Genomic DNA, 21,751 nt, shown 5'->3' on the forward strand with positions numbered 1-21,751 from the left:
CTTTTGATGGCTGCATAGTATTCCATTGTGTATATATACCACATCTTCTTGATCCATTCATCTGTTGATGGACATCTAGGTTCTTTCCATAGTCTGGCTACTGTAGACATTGCTGCTATAAACATTCGGGTACACGTGCCCCTTCGGATCACTATGTTTGTATCTTTAGGGTAAATACCCAGTAGTGCAATTGCTGGGTCATAGGGTAGTTCTATTTTCAACATTTTGAGGAACCTCCATGCTGTTTTCCAGAGTGGTTGCACCAGCTTGCATTCCCACCAACAGTGGAGGAGGGTTCCCCTTTCTCCACATCCTCTCCAGCATCTGTCATTTCCTGACTTGTTAATTTTAGCCATTCTGACTGGTGTGAGGTGATATCTCATTGTGGTTTTGATTTGTATTTCCCTGATGCCGAGTGACGTGGAGCACTTTTTCATGTGTCTGTTGGCCATCTGGATGTCTTCTTTGCAGAAATGTCTGTTCATGTCCTCTGCCCATTTCTTGATTGGATTGTTTGTTCTTTGGGTGTTGAGTTTGCTAAGTTCCTTATAGATTTTGGATACTAGCCCTTTATCTGATATGTTGTTTGCAAATATCTTCTCCCATTCTGTCAGCTGTCTTTTGGTTTTGTTAACTGTTTCCTTTGCTGTGCAAAAGCTTTTGATCTTGATGAAATCCCAATAGTTCATTTTTGCCCTTGCTTCCCTTGCCTTTGCCGTTGTTCCTGGGAAGATGTTGCTACGGCTGAGGTCGAAGAGGTTGCTGCCTGCATTCTCCTCAAGGATTTTGATGGATTCCTTTCTCACATTGAGGTCCTTCATCCATTTGGAGTCTATTTTCGTGTGTGGTGTAAGGAAGTGGTCCAATTTCATTTTTCTGCATGTGGCTGTCCAATTTTCCCAGCACCATTTATTGAAGAGGCTGTCTTTTTTCCATTGGACATTCTTTCCTGCTTTGTCGAAGATGAGTTGGCCATAGAGTTGAGGGTCGATTTCTGGGCTCTCTATTCTGTTCCACTGATCTATGTGTCTGTTTTTGTGCCAGTACCATGCTGTCTTGATGATGACAGCTTTGTAATAGAGCTTGAAGTCCGGAATTGTGATGCCACCAACTTTGGCTTTGTTCTTCAATATTCCTTTGGCTATTCGAGGTCTTTTCTGGTTCCATATAAATTTTAGGATTATTTGTTCAATTTCTTTGAAAAAAATGGATGGTATTTTGATAGGGATTGCATTAAATGTGTAGATTGCTTTAGGTAGCATGGACATTTTCACAATATTTATTCTTCCAATCCAGGAGCATGGAACATTTTTCCATTTTTTTGTGTCTTCCTCAATTTCTTTCATGAGTACTTTATAATTTTCTGTGTATAGATTCTTAGTCTCTTTGGTTAGGTTTATTCCTAGGTATCTTATAGTTTTGGGTACAATTGTGAATGGGATTGACTCCTTAATTTCTCTTTCTTCAGTCTTGTTGTTGGTGTACAGAAATGCAACTGATTTCTGTGCATTGATTTTATATCCTGACACTTTACTGAATTCCTGGACAAGTTCTAGCAGTTTTGGAGTGGAGTCTTTTGGGTTTTCCACATATAGTATCATATCATCTGCGAAGAGTGATAGTTTGACTTCTTCTTTACCAATTTGGATGCCTTTAATTTCTTTTTGTTGTCTGATTGCTGAGGCTAGGACTTCTAATACTATGTTGAATAGCAGTGGTGATAATGGACATCCCTGCCGTGTTCCTGACCTTAATGGAAAAGCTTTCAGTTTTTCTCCATTGAGAATGATATTTGCGGTGGGTTTTTCATAGATGGCTTTGATAATATTGAGGTATGTGCCCTCTATCCCTACACTTTGAAGAGTTTTGATCAGGAAGGGATGCTGTACTTTGTCAAATGCTTTTTCAGCATCTATTGAGAGTATCATATGGTTCTTGTTCTTTCTTTTATTAATGTGTTCTATCACATTGATTGATTTGCGGATGTTGAACCAACCCTGCAGCCCTGGAATAAATCCCACTTGATCGTGGTGAATAATCCTTTTAATGTACTGTTGAATCCTATTGGCTAGTATTTTGGCGAGAATTTTTGCGTCTGTGTTCATCAAGGATATTGGTCTGTAGTTCTCTTTTTTGGTGGGATCCTTGTCTGGTTTTGGGATCAAGGTGATGCTGGCCTCATAGAATGAGTTTGGAAGTTTTCCTTCCATTTCTATTTTTTGGAACAGTTTCAGGAGAATAGGAATGAGTTCTTCTTTAAATGTTTGGTAGAATTCCCCTGGGAAGCCGTCTGGCCCTGGGCTTTTGTTTGTTTGGAGATTTTTGATGACTGTTTCAATCTCCTTACTGGTTATGGGCCTGTTCAGGTTTTCTATTTCTTCCTGGTTCAGTTGTGGTAGTTTATATGTCTCTAGGAATGCATCCATTTCTTCCAGATTGGCCAATTTGTTGGCGTAGAGTTGCTCATAGTATGTTCTTATAATTGTCTGTATTTCTTTGGTGTTAGTTGTGATCTCTCCTCTTTCATTCATGATTTTATTGATTTGGGTCCTTTCTCTTTTCTTTTTGATGAGTCTGGCCAGGGGTTTATCAATCCTATTGATTCTTTCAAAGAACCAGCTCCTAGTTTCATTGATTTTTTCTATTGTTTTTTTGGTTTCTATTTCATTGATTTCTGCTCTGATCTTTATAATTTCTCTTCTCCTGCTGGGTTTAGGGTTTCTTTCTTGTTCTTTCTCCAGCTCCTTTACGCGTAGGGTTAGGTTGTGTACTTGAGACCTTTCTTGTTTCTTGAGAAAGGCTTGTACCGCTATATATTTTCCTCTCAGGACTGCCTTTGCTGTGTCCCACAGATTTTGAACTGTTGTGTTTTCATTATCATTTGTTTCCATGAATTTTTTCAATTCTTCTTTAATTTCCTGGTTGACCCATTCATTCTTTAGAAGGATGCTGTTTAGTCTCCATGTATTTGGGTTCTTTCCAGCTTTCGTCTTGTGATTGAGTTCTAGCTTCAGAGCATTGTGGTCTGAAAATATGCAGGGAATAATCCTAATCTTTTGATACCGGTTGAGACCTGATTTGTGACCCAGGATGTGATCTATTCTGGAGAAGGTTCCATGTGCACTAGAGAAGAATGTGTATTCTGTTGCTTTGGGATGAAATGTTCTGAATATATCTGTGATGTCCATCTGGTCCAGTGTGTCATTTAAGGCCTTTATTTCCTTGTTGATCTTTTGCTTGGATGATCTGTCCATTTCAGTGAGGGGAGTGTTAAAGTCCCCTACTATTATTGTATTATTATTGATGTGTTTCTTTGATTTTGTTATTAATTGGTTGATATAGTTGGCTGCTCCCACGTTAGGGGCATAGATATTTAAAATTGTTAGATCTTCTTGTTCGACAGACCCTTTGAGTAGGATATAGTGTCCTTCCTCATCTCTTATTATAGTCTTTGGCTTAAAATCTAATTGATCTGCTATAAGGATTGCCACCCCAGCTTTCTTCTGATGCCCATTAGCATGGTAAATTGTTTTCCACCCCCTCACTTTAAATCTGGAGGTGTCTTCGCGTCTAAAATGAGTTTCTTGTAGGCAACATACTGATGGGTTTTGTTTTTTTATCCATTCTGATACCCTGTGTCTTTTGATTGGGGCATTTAGCCCATTAACATTCAGGGTAACTATTGAGAGATATGAATTTAGTGCCATTATTAGCCTGTAAGGTGACTGTTACTGTATATTGTCTCTGTACCTTTCTGATCTACTACTTTTAGGCTCTCTCTTTGCTTAGAGGACCCCTTTCAATATTTCCTGGAGAGCTGGTTTGGTGTTTGCAAATTCTTTCAGTTTTTGTTTGTCCTTGAAGCTTTTGATCTCTCCTTCTATTTTCACTGATAGCCTAGCTGGATAGAGTATTCTTGGCTGCATGTTTTTCTCGTTGAGTGCTCTGAATATATCATGCCAGCTCTTTCTGGCCTGCCAGGTCTCTGTGGATAAGTCTGCCACCAATCTAATATTTTTACCATTGTATGTTACTGATTTCTTTTCTCGGGCTGCTTTCAGGATTTTCTCTTTGTCACTAAGACTTGTAAATTTTACTATTAGGTGACGGGGTGTGGACCTATTCTTGTTGACTTTGAGGGGGGTTCTCTGCATCTCCTGGATTTTAATGCTTGTTCCCTTTGCCATATTAGGGAAATTCTCTCCAATGATTCTCTCCAATAGACCCTCTGCTCCCCTCTCTGTTTCCCAATTATTCTAATGTTGTTTCGTCTTATGGTGTCACTTATCTCTCGAATTCTCCCCTCATGGTCCAGTAGCTGTTTGTCCCTCTTTTGCTCGGCTTCCTTATTCTCTGTCATTTGGTCTTCTATATCACTAATTCTTTCTTCTGCCTCATTGATCCTAGCCGTGAGAGCCTCCATTTTTTATTGCACCTCATTAATAGCTTTTTTGATTTCAACTTGGTTAGACTTTAGTTCTTTAATTTCTCCAGAAAGGGCTTTAATATCTCCAGAGAGGGTTTCTCTAATATTTTCCATGCCTTTTTCGAGCCCGGCTAGAATGTTCAGAATCGTCATTCTGAACTCTTGATCTGACATAGTACCAATGTCTGTGTTGATTAGGTCCCTAGCCTTCGGTACTGTCTCTTGTTCTTTTGTTTGTGGTGATTTTTTCCGCCTTGTCATTTTGTCCAGATAAGAGGATATGAAGGAGCAAATAAACTACTAATAGGGTGGCAAAGACCCCGGAAAAATGCGCTGTAACCAAATCAGAAGAGACCCCAAATTGTGGGGGGGGGGAAGGGGATAAAAAACAGGTTCTGAAAAAAAAGAAAAAAAAAAAAAAGAAAAAAATTTAAAAAAGAAAACAAATAAAAAAATATAAAAAAGAAAGAAAAAATATATATATTTAGATGAACTAGTCAAAAAATGTTAAAAAAGAAAAGGGTAAAAGTTTTTAAAAAAATTTAGCAGAAGAAGAAAAAAGAAAAAAGAAAAAAAAATTGAAAAAAGAAAAAAAAATAAAAAATTGAAAAAAGAAAAAAAAAATTGAAGTAGCCGCAAGACTAAAGAATCATGGGGAGAAAGCCATGAGTTCCGTGCTTTGCTTTCTCCTCCTCTGGAATTGCTCTGCTGTCTTAGGAATTGAACCTGCTTTCTCTTTGATAGATGAACTTCGTCCTGGCTGGATATTTTGTTGATCTTCTGGGGGAGGGGCCTGTTGTAGTGACTCTCAAGTGTCTTTGCCCGAGGCGGGATTGCACCGCCCTTACCGGCGGCCGGACTAAGTAATCGGCTCGGGTTCGCTTTTGGGAGCTTCTGTTCCCTGAACGCTTTCCGTAGAGTTCCGGAGGACGGGAATGAAAATGGCGGCCTCCCAGTCTCCGGCCCAGAGGAGCCGAGAGCCTGGGGCCCCACTCCTCAGTGCGCCCCCAGAGGACAGCACCCAATCACTCCCGTATCCCCAGCCTCTAGCCGCGCTCCGAGCTCACCCAGCCCGCGACCAGTTCAAGGTAACCCCGAGCTGAGAGTTCAGTCCTCGGCTCTGTCTTTGCAGCCGGTTTGTCCGTTCTAATACCTGCGAGCTCTCCGACACTCTGACACCCCCGATCCTTCTGTGACCTTGCGGGGCCTGGGGCCACGCTGGCCCCGCGTGGGCTTCACCCCGGTTTAGCCCCTGGAGCAATGTCCCTCAGTGGAACAGACTTTTAAAAGTCCTGATTTTGTGCTCCGTTCCTCCGCCGCTTGCCGGGAGCCGGCCCCTCCCCCCACGGTCTATCTTCCCGTCATTTTAGATTCACTTCTCCGCCAGTCCTACCTTTCAGAAAGTGGTTGATTTTCTGTTTCTAGAGTTGCTGTTCTTCTTCTCTTCGCTCTCCCGTTGGATTTGTAGGTGTTTGCTATGTTTAGATAAGCTATCTAGCTGATCTCCTGCTACCTGATGTAGTCTCAGGCTGCTACTTCTCCGCCATCTTGACTCCTCCTATTTTCTCTTTTTATAGAAAGTGGAAGTGTGAAAGAAACAGAAAAGATCACCTGAGTTCATGATCAGGCTAACAGGGCTCTTTCTTGTTCCTTCCCAGATCTTTCTAATTAAACCATAGGACTCATGTCATGAGAATGGGATTGCTGCTTCAGTGAAGTCAGCTTCTGTGACGTCACAAAGATCTGAGGTCCTAGGAACCACTCCTCACCAAACCACGCCTCATCACTTCATCTGGCTGGAGTAGTTCTGCTTCAGCTAGGTTTATCAAAATCACTTCAAAACGCAGGAGCCGCCTGGGTATTTCCCCAAGACAGTTTGTGAAATGATTTGGGGTCACCTTCTCCATGGCCGACTTTGTAGTTTGTGGCCATGACTGCCACAAAACCCCTCTGGACTCCTGAGAAGGGCAAGAATCCACAATTTCATCTTACCCATGTAAGGTCAAGAAAGAGTCAAGAGTACAAGCAGCCTCACACGGGGAACTTCAGGCAATAAACATGTTCATGGTCCTTACACCCTATTAGGAAATGGGCCCCTGCCCTCTGAGGAAAGCAAAGAGTTAACACCCACTACCATACCAAAGACATGTCTGGAGTCTTCAACTGTGAGGACACGAGTTCTTCTTGCCTCTCCAGAAATCGTGCCATAAATGTCTCCGCATTTTCCCTGCTGACCAAACATTAAAGTCAGACCCTACACCCTAGAAGCTTAGGCCCAGGACGGACTCATCTGTTTGGAGTTCACAGGAACAAGCAAGCACGGAGCATGTTGGAAGAGAACCAATCTCCTTGGGAAGCCATCAGAAAATGCTTTTGACCAGTTTCAGGAATACATCATGAATCTACAAAAGGTCTCTATCTTCGTTATATTCAAAACAAACATTCTGTTATCTACCCTAAAGATAATTTCTTTAGGAAGAAGAGCTCATGGCGTGTCCAAGGGCTGGCACTTGAGAGAGTCTCAGGTGTGTGTAACATGCCTTCTGAGGTTCTATTGTGGCTGTCCACTCTCCTGTTCGCTAGTCCTCTGCAGAGGCTTTCCTTGCCTTCCATTCAGAGTGTTTGGTGGCTGGGCCAAATACGGTGAGGTTAAGCTTCATGGGTCTGTTGTGCCTGTGAAACGTGACTTTCAACCCACTCCCCAAAACCTAAAGCTGCTGAATTTTGTAGCCAGTTGAGAAGATGTGGTCAGGGCTTTCTTCCAGTCCCCTGATGAATTTTCTGTTCTCCTGGGACTAAGCAACGTGGCCTGAAGAAAGCAGTCCGAACAGTGTTCCAGTTTTGGGAATCCCTGATTGCAGATTGGGCACCTAATATCCTCACCGTCCCCTCTGTGACCACTTCTCAGTCCTGATGCTGTTGTTCATAGAGCCCAAGTATCTTTTTTTTTTGCCTTAATTTTTTTTTAATAGCCTAACAGTGTTCTTTGTTTTGGCATCACACCCAGTGCTCCATGCAGTATGTGCCCTCCCTCTTACCCACCACATGATTTCTCAACCTCCCACACCCCGCCCCTTCAAAACCCTCTGGCTGTTTTTCAGAGTCCATAGTCTCTCATGGTTCATCTCCCCTTCCAGTTTCCCTCAACTCCCTCTCCTCTCCATCTCCCCATGTCCTCCAGTTATTTGTTATCCTCCACAGATAAGTGAGACCATATGATCCTTGACTCTCTCTGCTTGACTTATTTCGCTCAGCATAATCTCTTCCAGTCCCGTCCATGTTGCTACAAAAGTTGGGTATTCCTCCTTTCTGATGGAGGGATAATACTCCATTGTGTATATGTACCATATCTTGCTTATCCATTCATCCATTGACGGGCATCTTGGTTCTTTCCACAGTTTGGCGAACGTAGCCATTGCTGCAATAAACATTGCAGCTTTGGGGTAAATACCCAGCAGTGCAATTGCAGGGTCATAGGAAACCTTTATTCTTAATTTCTTTAGCAATCTCCACACTGTTCTCCAAAGTGGCTGCCCTAACTTGCATTCCCAACAACAGTTTAAGAGGGTTCCCCTTTCTCCACATCCTCTCCAACACTCATTGTTTCTTGTCTTTCTAATTTTGGCCATTCTAGATGGTGTTGATTTAATTTGAATCTCACTGATCGCTAGTGATAATGAATATTTTTTCATATGTCTGATAGCCATTTGTATGTCTTCGTTGGAGAAGTGACTGTTCATATCTTCTGCCTATTTTTTGATCTGATTATCTATTTTGTGTGTGTTCAGTTTGAGAAGTTCTTTATAGATCCTGAATATCAACCTTTTGCCTGTACTGTTATTTGCAAATATCTTCTCCCATTCCGTGGGTTGCCTTTTTGTTTTGTTGACTGTTTCATGCTGTGCAGAAGATTTTTGGTCTTGATGAAGTCCCAAAAGTTCATTTTCGCTTTTGTTTCCTTGGCCTTTGGAGACATAACTTTTTTTTCCCCATTTTATTTGTTTTTTTCAGCATAACAGTATTCATTGTTTTTGCACAACACCGACTGCTCCATGCAAAACGTGCCCTCCCTATTACCCAACACCTGTTCCCCCAACCTCCCACCCCTGACCCTTCAAAACCCTCAGGTTGTTTTTCAGAGTCCATAGTCTCTTATGGTTAGCCTCCCCTCCCCAGTGTCCATAGCCCCCTCCCCCTCTCCCAATCCCACCTTCCACCAGCAACCCCCAGTTTGTTTTGTGAGATTAAGAGTCATTTATGGTTTGTCTCCCTCCCAATCCCATGTTGTTTCATTTATTCTTCTCCTATCCCCCTAACCACCCATGTTGCTTTTCCATGTCCTCATATCAGGGAGATCATATGATAGTTGTCTTTCTCCGATTGACTTATTTCACTAAGCATGATATGCTCTAGTTCCATCCACGTCGTCACAAATGGCAAGATTTCATTTCTTTTGATGGTCGCATAGTATTTCATTTTGTATATATACCACATCTTCTTTATCCATTCATCTGTTGATGGACATCTAAGTTCTTTCCATAGTTTGGCTATTGTAGACATTGCTGCTATAAACATTCGGGTACACGTGCCCCTTCGGATCACTACGTCTGTATCTTTAGGGTAAATACCCAGCAGTGCAATTGCTGGGTCATAGGGTAGTTCTATTTTCAACAGTTTGAGGAACCTCCATGCTGTTTTCCAGAGTGGTTGCACCAGCTTGCATTCCCACCAACAGTGGAGGAGGGTTCCCCTTTCTCCACATCCTCTCCAGCATCTGTCATTTCCTGACTTGTTAATTTTAGCCATTCTGACTGGTGTGAGGTGATATCTCATTGTGGTTTTGATTTGTATTTCCCTGATGCCGAGTGACGTGGAGCACTTTTTCATGTGTCTGTTGGCCATCTGGTTGTCTTCTTTACAGAAATGTCTGCTCATGTCCTCTGCCCATTTCTTGATTGGATTGTTTGTTCTTTGGGTGTTGAGTTTGCTAAGTTCCTTATAGATTTTGGATACTAGCCCTTTATCTGATATGTCGTTTGCAAATATCTTCTCCCATTCTGTCAGCTGTCTTTTGGTTTTGTTAACTGTTTCCTTTGCTGTGCAAAAGCTTTTCATCCTGATGAAATCCCAATAGTTCATTTTTGCCCTTGCTTCCCTTACCATTGCCGTTGTTCCTAGGGAGATGTTGCTACGGCTGAGGTCGAAGAGTTTGCTGCCTGCATTCTCCTCAAGGATTTGGATGGATTCCTTTCTCACATTGAGGTCCTTCATCCATTTGGAGTCTATTTTCGTGTGTGGTGTAAGAAGTGGTCCAATTTCATTTTTCTGCATGTGGCTGTCCAATTTTCCCAGCACCATTTATTGAAGAGGCTGTCTTTTTTCCATTGGACATTCTTTCCTGCTTTGTTGAAGATTAGTTGACCATAGAGTTGAGGGTTGATTTCTGGGCTCTCTATTCTGTTCCACTGATCTATGTGTCTGTTTTTGTGCCAGTACCATGCTGTCTTGATGATGACAGCTTTGTAATAGAGCTTGAAGTCCGGAATTGTGATGCCACCAACTTTGGCTTTATTTTTCAATATTCCATTGGCTATTCGAGGTCTTTTCTGGTTCCATATAAATTTGAGGATTATTTGTTCCATTTCTTTGAAAAAAATGGATGGTATTTTGATAGGGATTGCATTAAATGTGTAGATTGCTTTAGGTAGCATGGACATTTTCACAATATTTATTCTTCCAATCCAGGAGCATGGAACATTTTTCCATTTCTTTGTGTCTTCCTCAATTTCTTTCATGAGTACTTTATAATTTTCTGTGTATAGATTCTTAGCCTCTTTGGTTAGGTTTATTCCTAGGTATTTTATAGTTTTGGGTCCAATTGTAAATGGGATTGACTCCTTAATTTCTTTTTCTTCTGTCTTGTTGTTGGTGTACAGAAATGCAACTGATTTCTGCGCATTGATTTTATATCCTGACACTTTACTGAATTCCTGTACAAGTTCTAGCAGTTTTGGAGTGGAGTCTTTTGGGTTTTCCACATATAGTATCATATCATCTGCGAAGAGTGATAGTTTGACTTCTTCTTTACCAATTTGGATGCCTTTAATTTCTTTTTGTTGTCTGATTGCTGAGGGTAGGACTTCTAGTACTATGTTGAATAGCAGTGGTGATAATGGACATCCCTGCCGTGTTCCTGACCTTAACGGAAAAGCTTTCAGTTTTTCTCCATTGAGAATGATATTTGCGGTGGGTTTTTCATAGATGGCTTTGATAATATTGAGGTATGTGCCCTCTATCCCTACACTTTGAAGAGTTTTGATCAGGAAGGGATGCTATACTTTGTCAAATACTTTTTCAGCATCTATGGAGAGTATCATATGGTTCTTGTTCTTTCATTTATTAATGTGTTCTATCACATTGATTGATTTACGGATGTTGAATCAACCCTGCAGCCCTGGAATAAATCCCACTTGACCGTGGTGAATAATCCTTTTAATGTACTGTTGAATCCTATTGGCTAGTATTTTGGCGAGAATTTTTGCGTCTGTGTTCATCAAGGATATTGGTCTGTAGTTCTCTTTTTTGGTGGGATCCTTGTATGGTTTTGGGATCAAGGTGATGCTGGCCTCATAGAATGAGTTTGGCAGTTTTCCTTCCATTTCTATTTTTTGGAACAGGTTCAGGAGAATAGGAATAAGTTCTTCTTTAAATGTTTGGTAGAATTCCCCTGGGAAGCCGTCTGGCCCTGGGCTTTTGTTTGTTTGTAGATTTTTTTTAAAAGATTTTATTTATTTACTTGACAGAAAGAGATCACAAGTAGGCAGAGAGCAGGCAGAGAGAGAGAGGGAAGCAGGCCCCCTGCTGAGCAGAGAGCCCGATGCGGGACTCGATCCCAGGACCCTGAGATCATGACCGGAGCTGAAGGCAGTGGCTCAACCCATTGAGCCACCCAGGCGCTCTTGTTTGTAGATTTTTGATGACTGTTTCAATCTCCTCAATGGTTATGGGCCTGCTCAGGTTTTCTATTTCTTCCTGGTTCAGTTGTGGTAGTTTATATGTCTCTAGGAATGCATCCATTTCTTCCAGATTGTCAAATTTGTTGGCGTAGAGTTGCTCATAGTATGTTCTTATAATTGTCTGTATTTCTTTGGTGTTAGTTGTGATCTCTCCTCTTTCATTCATGATTTTATGGATTTGGGTCCTTTCTCTTTTCTTTTTGATGAGTCTGGCCAGGGGTTTATCAATCTTATTGATTCTTTCAAAGAACCAGCTCTTGGTTTCATTGATTTTTTCTATTGTTTTTTTTTTTTGTTTGTTTGTTTGTTTTGTTTTGTTTTTTTGTTTCTATTTCATTGATTTCTGCTCTGATCTTTATGATTTCTCTTCTCCTGCTGGGTTTAGGGTTTCTTTCTCGTTCTTTCTCCAGCTCCTTTACGTATAGGGTTAGGGTGTGTACTTAGGACCTTTCTTGTTTCTTGAGAAAGACTTGCACCGCTATATATTTTCCTCTCAGGGCTGCCTTTGCTGTGTCCCATAGATTTTGAACTGTTGTGTTTTCATTATCATTTGTTTCCATGAATTTTTTCAGTTCTTCTTTAATTTCCTGGTGTACCCATTAATTCTTTAGAAGGATGCTGTTTAGTCTCCATGTATTTGGGTTCTTTCCAGCTTTCCTCTTGTGATTGAGTTCTACCTTCAGAGCATTGTGGTCTGAACATATGCAGGGAATGATCCCAATTTTTTGATACCGGTTGAGACCTGATTTGTGACCCAGAATGTGATCTATTCTGGAGAAGGTTCCATGTGCACTAGAGAAGAATGTGTATTCTGTTGCTTTGGGATGAAATGTTCTGAATATATCTGTGATGTCCAACTGGTTCAGTGTGTCATTTAAGGCCTTTATTTCCTTGTTGATCTTTTGCTTGGATGATATGTCCATTTCAGTGAGGGGGGTGTTCGAGTCCCCTACTATTATTGTATTATTATTGATGTGTTTATTTGATTTTGTTATTAGTTGGTTGATATAGTTGGCTGCTCCCACGTTAGGGGCATAGATATTTAAAATTGTTAGATCTTCTTGTTGGACAGACCCTTTGAGTAGGATATAGTGTCCTTCCTCATCTCTTATTATAGTCTTTGGCTTAAAATCTAATTGATCTGATATAAGGATTGCCACCCCAGCTTTCTTCTGATGCCCATTAGCCTGGTAAATTGTTTTCCACCCCCTCACTTTAAATCTGGAGGTGTCTTCGCGTCTAAAATGAGTTTCTTGTAGGCAACATACTGATGGGTTTGTTTTTTTATCCATTCTGATACGCTGTGTCTTTTGATTGGGGCATTTAGCCCATTAACATTCAGGGTAACTATTGAGAGATATGAATTTAGTGCCATTATTAGCCTGTAAGGTGACTGTTACTGTATATTGTCTCTGTACCTTTCTGATCTACTACTTTTAGGCTCTCTCTTTGCTTAGAGGACCCCTTTCAATATTTCCTGTAGAGCTGGTTTGGTGTCTGCAAATTGTTTCAGGTTTTGTTTGTCCTGGAAGCTTTTGATCTCTCCTTCTATTTTCAATGATAGCCTAGCTGGATAGAGTATTCTTGGCTGCATGTTTTTCTCGTTTAGTGCTCTGAATATGTCATGCCAGTCCTTTCTGGCCTGCCAGGTCTCTGTGGATAAGTCTGCTGCCAATCTAATATTTTTACCAGTGTATGTTACAGACTTCTTTTCTCGGGCTGCTTTCAGGATTTTCTCTTTGGCACTAAGACTTGTAAATTTTACTATTAGTTGACGGGGTGTGGACCTATTCTTGTTGACTTTGAGGGGGGTTCTCTGCATCTCCTGGATTTTGATGCTTGTTCCTTTTGCCATATTAGGGAAATTCTCTCCAATGATTCTCTCCAGTAGACCTTCTGCTCCCCTCTCTGTTTCTTCTTCTTCTGGAATCCCAATTATTCTAATGTTGTTTCGTCTTATGGTGTCACATATCTCTCGAATTCTCCCCTCATGGTCCAGTAGCTGTTTGTCCCTCTTTTGCTCGGATGCTTTATTCTCTGTCATTTGGTCTTCTATATCACTAATTCTTTCTTCTGCCTCATTTATCCTAGCAGTGAGAGCCTCCATTTTTAATTGCACCTCATTAATAGCTTTTTTGATTTCAACTTGGTTAGATTTTAGTTCTTTAATTTCTCCAAAGGGCTTTAATATCTCCAGAGAGGGTTTCTCTAATATCTATCATGCCTTTTTCAAGCCCGGCTAGAATGTTCAGAATCATCATTCTGAACTCTTGATCTGACATATTACCAATGTCTGTGTTGATTAGGTCCCTAGCCTTCGGTACTGTCTCTTGTTCTTTTGTTTGTGGTGATTTTTTCCGCCTTGTCATTTTGTCCAGATAAGAGGATATGAAGGAGCAAATAAAATACTAAAAGGGTGGCAAAGACCCGAGAAAAATGCGCGGTAACCAAATGAGAAGAGACCCCAAATTGTGGGGGGGAGAAAGGGGATAAAAAGAGGTTCAGAAAAAAAAGAAAAAATTGAAAAAATAAAACAAATAAAGAAAAATATAAAAAAGAAAGAAAAATATATATATTTAGATAAACTAGTCAAAAAACGGTAAAAAAGAAAAGAGTAAAACTTTTAAAAAATTAAGCAGAAGAAGAAAAAAGAAAAAAAATTGAAAAAAGAAAAAAGAAAAAAAAATTGAAGTAGCCACAAGACTAAAGAATCATGGGGAGAAAGCCATGAGTCCCATGCTTTGCTTTCTCCTCCTCTGGAATTGCGCTGCTTTCTTAGGAACTGAACCTACTTTCCTTGATAGATGAACTTCCTCCTGGCTGGATATTTTGTTGATCTTCTGGGGGAGGGGCCTGTTGTTGTGACTATCAAGTGTCTTTGCCCAAGGCGGGATTGCACCGCGCTTACTGGCGGCCGGACTAAGTAACTGGCTCAGGTTCGCTTTTGGGAGCTTCTGTTCCCTGAACGCTTTCCCTAGAGTTCCAGAGGACGGGAATGAAAATGGTGGACTCCTAGTCTCTGGCCCAGAGGAGATGAAAGCCTGGGGCCCCACTCCTCAGTGCGCCCCCAGAGGACAGCACCCAATCACTCCCGTATCCCCAGCCTCTAGCCGCGCTCCAAGCTCACCCAGCCCGCGACCAGTTCAAGGTAACCCCGAGCCGAATGTTCAGTCCTCGGCTCTGTCTCTGCAGCTGGCTTCTCTGTTCTAATACCTGCGAGCTCTGCGACACTCCGACACCCCTGATCCTTCTGTGACCCTGTGGGAGCTGGGCCCACGCTGACCCCACGTGGGCTTCACCCCGGTTTAGCCCCTGGAGCAATGTTCCTCAGTGGAACAGACTGTTAAAAGTCCTGATTTTGTGCTCCGTTGCTCCGCCGCTTGCCGGGAGCCGGCCCCTCCCCCCACGGTCTATCTTCCCGTCATTTTAGATTCACTTCTCCGCCAGTCCTACCTTTCAGAAAGTGGTTGATTTTTTGTTTCTAGAGTTGCTGTTCTTCTTCTCTTCACTCTCCCGTTGGATTTGTAGGTGTTTGCAATGTTTAGATAAGCTATCGAGCTGATCTCCTGCTACCTGATGTAGTCTCAGCCTGCTACTTCTCCGCCATCTTGACTCATCCCCTGTCCTGACTCTTTCTTGACATAACATGGGTAAGATGGATTTGTGGATTTTTGCCCTTCCCCAGAGAACAGAGCGGTGGTGGTGACAGTCATGTCCAAAGACTACAAATTCGGCCATGGAGAAGGTGACCATAAATCGCTTCACAAACTCTCTTGGGTAAATACCCAGATGGCTCCAGCAGTTTGGAGTGATTTTCATACTCCTGGCTGACCCAGAACTACTCCAGCAGGGGGAAGTGATGAGGCGTGTTTTGATTAGGAGTGGATGCTAGGACCTCGGATGTTTGTGACATCACAGAAGCTGACAGCACTGAAGCAGCATTCCCATTCTCATGACATAGGAGTCCTATGGCTTTAAGTAGAAAGATCTGGGAAGGAACAAGAAAGAGCCCTGTTAGCCTGATCATGAACTCAGGTGGGCTTTTCTGTTTCTTTCCCACTTTTACATTTTATACAAAGAGAAAAGAAAATGAAGTTCTGTATAGCATTCCTTAGACCAACATTACTCCAGAGAGAGCAAGGTGTTCCTATTTCCACTGCACTTTCTAGAGATCTCATCAACAGTAAGGCCCTTGGCTCCCATTAAGTCTCTGGGAGGTTGGATATCCTTGGGTGAGAGGGTCCATTCCTAGCTTCTGTTCTCTATGGTGTCTCGGGTGTAAGGTCTGCCTTTGGTGCTTGGTCTGCTTGGAAGCTGATGCAAAGAAGAAAGGAAGGAAAGTCACCATTCCAGGAATATTGCCAGGGCAGGGATGCATTGTGCTCGCCGTGTCCTTATCTGCTATTGTCCTGAAACAGCAGTCCTAAGGGATGAAGGCTTGTCAACCTGACATTACCTTCAACACCATTGCAAAAGTTTCAAGGAGAGTGAAATTCTGCATGATCGCTACCCCAAAAGAAAGAGCCCCGGTCAGCACTCCTTGTAATCCTTAGTTAATGCTACATGCCATAGTCATGGGGAGAGCCATGTTGAGCAACTCTCTTTATTCGGATGAAAGTGAACGACCAACATCAATGGCCTGCGAGGCCCACAGTATAGCATCACTGTGGAAGAAGCCGATATACCCTTTTAAGGGCTAGTGGATAAAGATGGTTATGAAGATGATGATAAAGAAGACGATTTCCAAATGAAAATGCAAGCTGACCAAGGGAAATATCCTATGGCTTCACTCCTATGTGGCCCGTGAGGAATATCATAGACATGAGTAGTAGTAAGGGAAAACGGAAGGAGAAGAAGTCAGACAGGGAGACACACCAGGAGAGACTCAGGACTTTGGGGACCAAGCTGAGGGTTACAGGAGGATAAGCGCTGCCATAAAGAGGGAACTGGTTCATGGGTATGGAGGTGGTGTGGCATTATATGAGGATGAGTACTTGGTGGTATATGCAATTAAAGATTTAGGGAACACTTTGTCAAAAAACGTAGGATGGATGAAAGGCTGGCTTGCCAAATATCAGAAAAAAATAGTGAATATAAAGCAAAACAGGCTGTTTCACATGGAGAAGAAGAAAGAAAGAGAAAAGAAATGAATTCTAGTTTTATTATCTCACTGATTAAAATGGTATGCAATTGGTTTCCTAAAAAGTCCTTATGTGAATTGGGTCTTTGGACATTGTCAATTAGAGTCTTTCGTCTTCCTACATTTTGGGAATAGATGAGAAAAGCCGACATTACCATTAAAGGTCTCGAGTTGTGGACCAGGGAACTGATTTGAATCTGGCTTTCTGTGTGTTGGGAGATGTTTGAGGATGGCTTTAAAGCTTTCCTCAACAACGAAGACGTCAGATATGTATGACACATGATATTGTCATGGTAGTGCGTATGTGTCTTGGAATTTATCCTTTTCTCTCTGGTCTTGGGTTTTCTCTCAGATTTGTGTGTAGGTGTCTTTAGGTAAGGTTGTTTAATTAATTAATTAATTAATTCTTGATAGGTAAAGATTTAACGTATCCAGATTGGAGGTTTTGATACTTTGATTCTCTAAGCTTTTGTTTTTTATGGTACTTTCTCTGAATTTTGCTTCCATCAGTCCTATTCCTCACTTGCTCCCTAACTTCTGTGGGAGTATTTATGTGTGTGTGTGTGTGTGTGTGTGTGTGTGTGTGTGTGTGTCTATATTTCACATAATGCAAAAAATGATATTTTATGAGATATGAAGCTGCTGTATTTCAGATCACAATTCACCTTCAAACACTGTGGAAACTCAGGTTACATCCCGTTTGGCCACATTTCCTGCATTGTATGTCCCATTTGATCCACTTTTAGAAAGGCAGATTCTGCCTAGCCTGCTTGGAACAAACATCAATTTTTTTGTGCCTGTTGGAGTCTAATTGCCTGTCCTTTTGTCTTGCTTTTTCACATGTTGTTTACTCCCATGAGTGAGTAAAATGGTATGGTAGTTGTCTTTCTGTGACTGACAGATATGACACAGCCCAATACTCTCTCGCTTTCCACCACATGTCACAAGGAGCAAGAATGCCTTCTTGCTTATGGCTCCACAAGACTCCGCTGTGCATATGGAGGACAGGGAGACTCTAGAAGTATCTAGGAGCTCTAGGCATGTCTTCAGCCATCAGCACAACCAGAAGATGACCACATCAATGGAACAATCGCATAAATGGACCTGAAGCATAAAAATCACCCTCCACAGCGAAATAGAGAAGACGTCACAGAGACCATGGGAGAATTGTGTAGACAGAGCTTATGGGAGAATTGGACGGTTGGTGCTTCAGAGGGCAGGGAGCCATGGCCAAAGACAAAGGCCCAGGGGAGAGAAGCACACTTAGAACCCAGAATTTAAATGTTTACCCATAGGTGTTGGCGGAGAAAAGGAGACTGTCTGAAGGACACGAGTTCTTGTAACCTAAGGGTCTTGAGGCCTGGGGATTCAGATCAGCATGCTTTGCACACAGAGACTCCAGAGAACACTGTGTATCTCCTGGAGAGGACACCAGCAAGCAACCAGGTGCAGACAGCCTCGAAACCATGATCAGAGAAAATACCTGTTGACACCGTGGTAAGATTATTATTTCTTTGTGTGCATTTGAGATGGGCAGTGTTGGTGGAGATGCCTCAATGGGCGCAAAACATACCTGGGCTCCACAACCGCCAGCATCAAGACTGAGACGTGGCCACAGGCAGGACGGTGAGGACATTAGCTGCCCAAACTGCAATCACGGAATTCCAAACCTGGAACACTTTTAGGACTACCTTCTTCAGGCCAAGTTGCTTAGTCCCAGGAGAACAGAAAATCCTGCAAGTGTCCTGAAGAAAGCCCTGCCCACATCCTCTCACCTGGCCACAGAGTTCAGCAGGCCTTAAGTTTTGTGGAGTGGGTTTAAGTTCACGTTTCACAGGCACACCAGACCCATGAAGCTTAAACTCAACATATTTGTAACAGACAGCACACACACTGAATGTAAGGCAAGGAGAGCCTCTGCAGAGGACGAGCCCACAGGAGAGTGGGCAGCCACAACACAACACCAGAGGGCATGTCACACACACCTGAGACTCTCTCAAGTGCCAGCCCTTGGGCATACCATGAGCTCTTCTTCCTAAAGAAATTGTCTTCAGAGTAGATAACACAATGCACCTTTCAAATACAGAGAAGACAGAGACCTTCTTTAGTTTCACGTTTTATTTTGGAAACTGGCCCATAACCTGTTGTGATTTCTTCACGTGGGGAATGGTTCCCTTCCAACATGCTCCTTGCTTGCTCCTGTGAACTCCAAACAGATGATTCCATCCTGGGCCTAAGTTTCTAGGGTGTAGGGTCTGCCTTAAATATTTGGTCAGGTGGGAAATTTGGGAGGCATTATTGGCACGAATTCTGGAGATGCAAGAACTCGTGTCCTCACAGTTGAAGACTCCAGTAATGGAGTCTTTGGCATGTTCGGCGGGTGTTAATTCTTGCCCTTCCCCTGAGTCCAGAGGGGTGGTGGTGACAGTCACGTCCAAAGACTACAAATTGGGCCATGGAGAAGGTGACCATAAATCGCTTCACAAACTCTCTTGGGGAAATACCCAGGTGGCTCCAGCGGTTTGGTGTGATTTTGATACTCCTGGCTGACTAGGACTACTCCAGCCAGGTGAAGTGATGATGCGTGGTTTGTTGAGGAGTGGTTGCTAGGACCTCAGAGCATTGTGACATCACAGAAGCTGACTGCACTGAAGCAGCAATCCCATTCTCATGACATATGAGTCCTATGGCTTTAAGTAGAAATACTTAGGAAGGAAAAAGAAATAGCCCTGATAGCCTGATCATGAGCTCAGGGGGTCTTTTCTGTTTCTTTCCCTCTTCCACTTTCTTTAAAAACAGAAAAGCAAACGATGTTGTGTCTACCATTCTTTAGACCAACAGAGAGCAGACGTGTTCCTATTTCCACTGCAATTTCTAGAGATCTGAATCGACAGCGAGGCCTCTTGGCTCCCATTAAGTCTCTGGGAGGTTGGATATCTTTGGATGAGAGAGTCCATTCTTAGCTTCTGTTCTCTGTGGTTTCTCGGGCGTAAGGTCTGCCTTTGGGGCTTGGTGAGCGTGGAAGGTGATGGAAGGAAGAAGGGAAGGAAAGTCACCATTCCAGGAATATTGCCAGGGCAGGGATGCATTGTGCTCTCTGTGTCCATATCTGCTATTGTCCTGAAATAGCTGTCCTAAGGGATGAAGTCTTGTCGACCTGACATTACCTTAAACACCGTTGCAAAGGCTTCATGGAGAGTGAAATTCTGCATGATCGCTACCCCGAAAGAAAGAGCCCTGGTCAGCACTCCTTGTCATCCTTAGTTAATGTTACATGAGATAGTCATGGGGAGAGCCATGTAGAGTAACGCTCTTTATTCAGAGGAAAATGAACCGCCAGCATCGATGGCCTGCCATGCCCACTCTAGCATCACTGTGGAAGGAGCCGAGATACCCTTTTAAAGGCTAGTGGATAAAGATGGTTATGAAGAGGATGATAAAGATGATGATTTCCAAATGAAAATGCAAGCAGACCAAGGGACATATCCTATGGGTTCACTCATATGTGGCCCAGGAGGAATACCATGGACATGAGTAGTAGTAAGGGAAAACGGAAGGAGAAGAAGTCAGACAGGGAGACACACCAGGAGAGACTCAGGAGTTTGGGGACCAAGCTGATTTTTACAGCAGGATAAGCGCTGCCATAAAGAGGGAAATGGTTCATGGGTATGGAGGTGGTGTGGCATTATATGAGGATGAGTACTTGGTGGTATATGCAATTAAAGAGTCAGGGAACACTATGTCAAAAAATGTAGGATGGATGAAAGGCTGGCTTGCCTAATATCAGAAAAAAATTGTGAATAGAAAGGAAAACAGGCCATTTCACATGGAAATGAAGAAGGAAAGAGAAGAGAAATGAATTCTAGTTTTATTATCTTACCGATTAAAATGGTATGCAATTGGTTTCCTATAAGGTCCTTATGTGATTTGGGTCTTTGGACATTGTCAATTAGAGTCTTTCCTCTTCCTACATTTTGGGAATAGATGAGAAAATGCCACATTATCATTAAAGGTCTCGAATTGGGGATCAGGTACTTGATTTGAATCTGGCTTTCTGTGTGTTGAGAGATGTTTGAGGACTGCTTCAAAAGGTTTCATCAACTCCTAAGACGTCAGATATGTATGCTTCATGATCTTGTCATGGTAGTGCGTATGTGTGTAGGATTTTATCCTTTTCTCTCCAGTTTTTTATTTTCTGGCAGAGTTCTCTGTCGGTGTCTTTTGGTAAGGTTGTTTAATTAATTAATTAATTAATTAATTAATTCTTGAGAGGTAAGGGGTTAACATATCCAGATTGCACCGTTTGATACTTTGATTCTCTAATTTTTGTTTTTTTATGTTACTTTCTGAATTTTGCTTCCATGTTCCTATTGCTCACTTGCTCCCAAACTTCTGTGAGACACTTTTAAGTGTTTGTGTGTTTGTTGTGTGTGTGTGTGTGTGTGTGTGTGTGTGTGTGTGTGTGTTTCACAAAACGCAAAAATGATATTTTAGGACATATGAAGCTGTTCTATTCCAGATCACAATTCACCTTCAAACACTGTAGAAACTCACGTTACATCCCGTTTGGCCACATTTCCTGCATTGAATGTCCCATTTGACCCAATTTTAGAAAGGAAGATTCTGAGTAGCCTGCCTTGAACAAACACCAAATTTTGTGTGCCTCGTTGAAGTCTAATTCCTGTCCCTTTTTCTTGTTTTTCACATGTTTTTTACTCCAATGAGTGAGTAAAATCCAATGGTCGTTGTCTTTCTGTGACTGAGAGATATGACGCAGCCCAATCCTCTCTCGCTTTCTGCCACATGTCACAAGGAGCAAGAATGCCTTCTGACTTATGGCTCCATAAGAGTCCGCAGTGCATCTGGAGGACAGGGAGACTCTAGAAGTGTCTGGGAGCTCTAGCCTTGTCTTCATCCATCAGCAGCACCAGAAGATGACCACATCAATGGAAACATGGCCTAAATGGATGTGAAGCCTAGAAATCACACTCCACATCGAAAGAGAGAAGAAGTCACTGAGATCATGGGAGAATTGTGTAGACAGGGCTTATGGGAGAATTGGATGGTTGGTGCTTCAGAGGGCAGGGAGCCATGGCCAAAGACAAAGGCCCAGGGGAGATAAGCACACTTTGAACCCACAATTTGAATGTTGACCCATAGCTGTTGGCG

Source organism: Meles meles, chromosome Y, assembly GCF_922984935.1.
Source record: "Meles meles chromosome Y, mMelMel3.1 paternal haplotype, whole genome shotgun sequence".
Lineage (NCBI taxonomy): Eukaryota > Metazoa > Chordata > Mammalia > Carnivora > Mustelidae > Meles > Meles meles.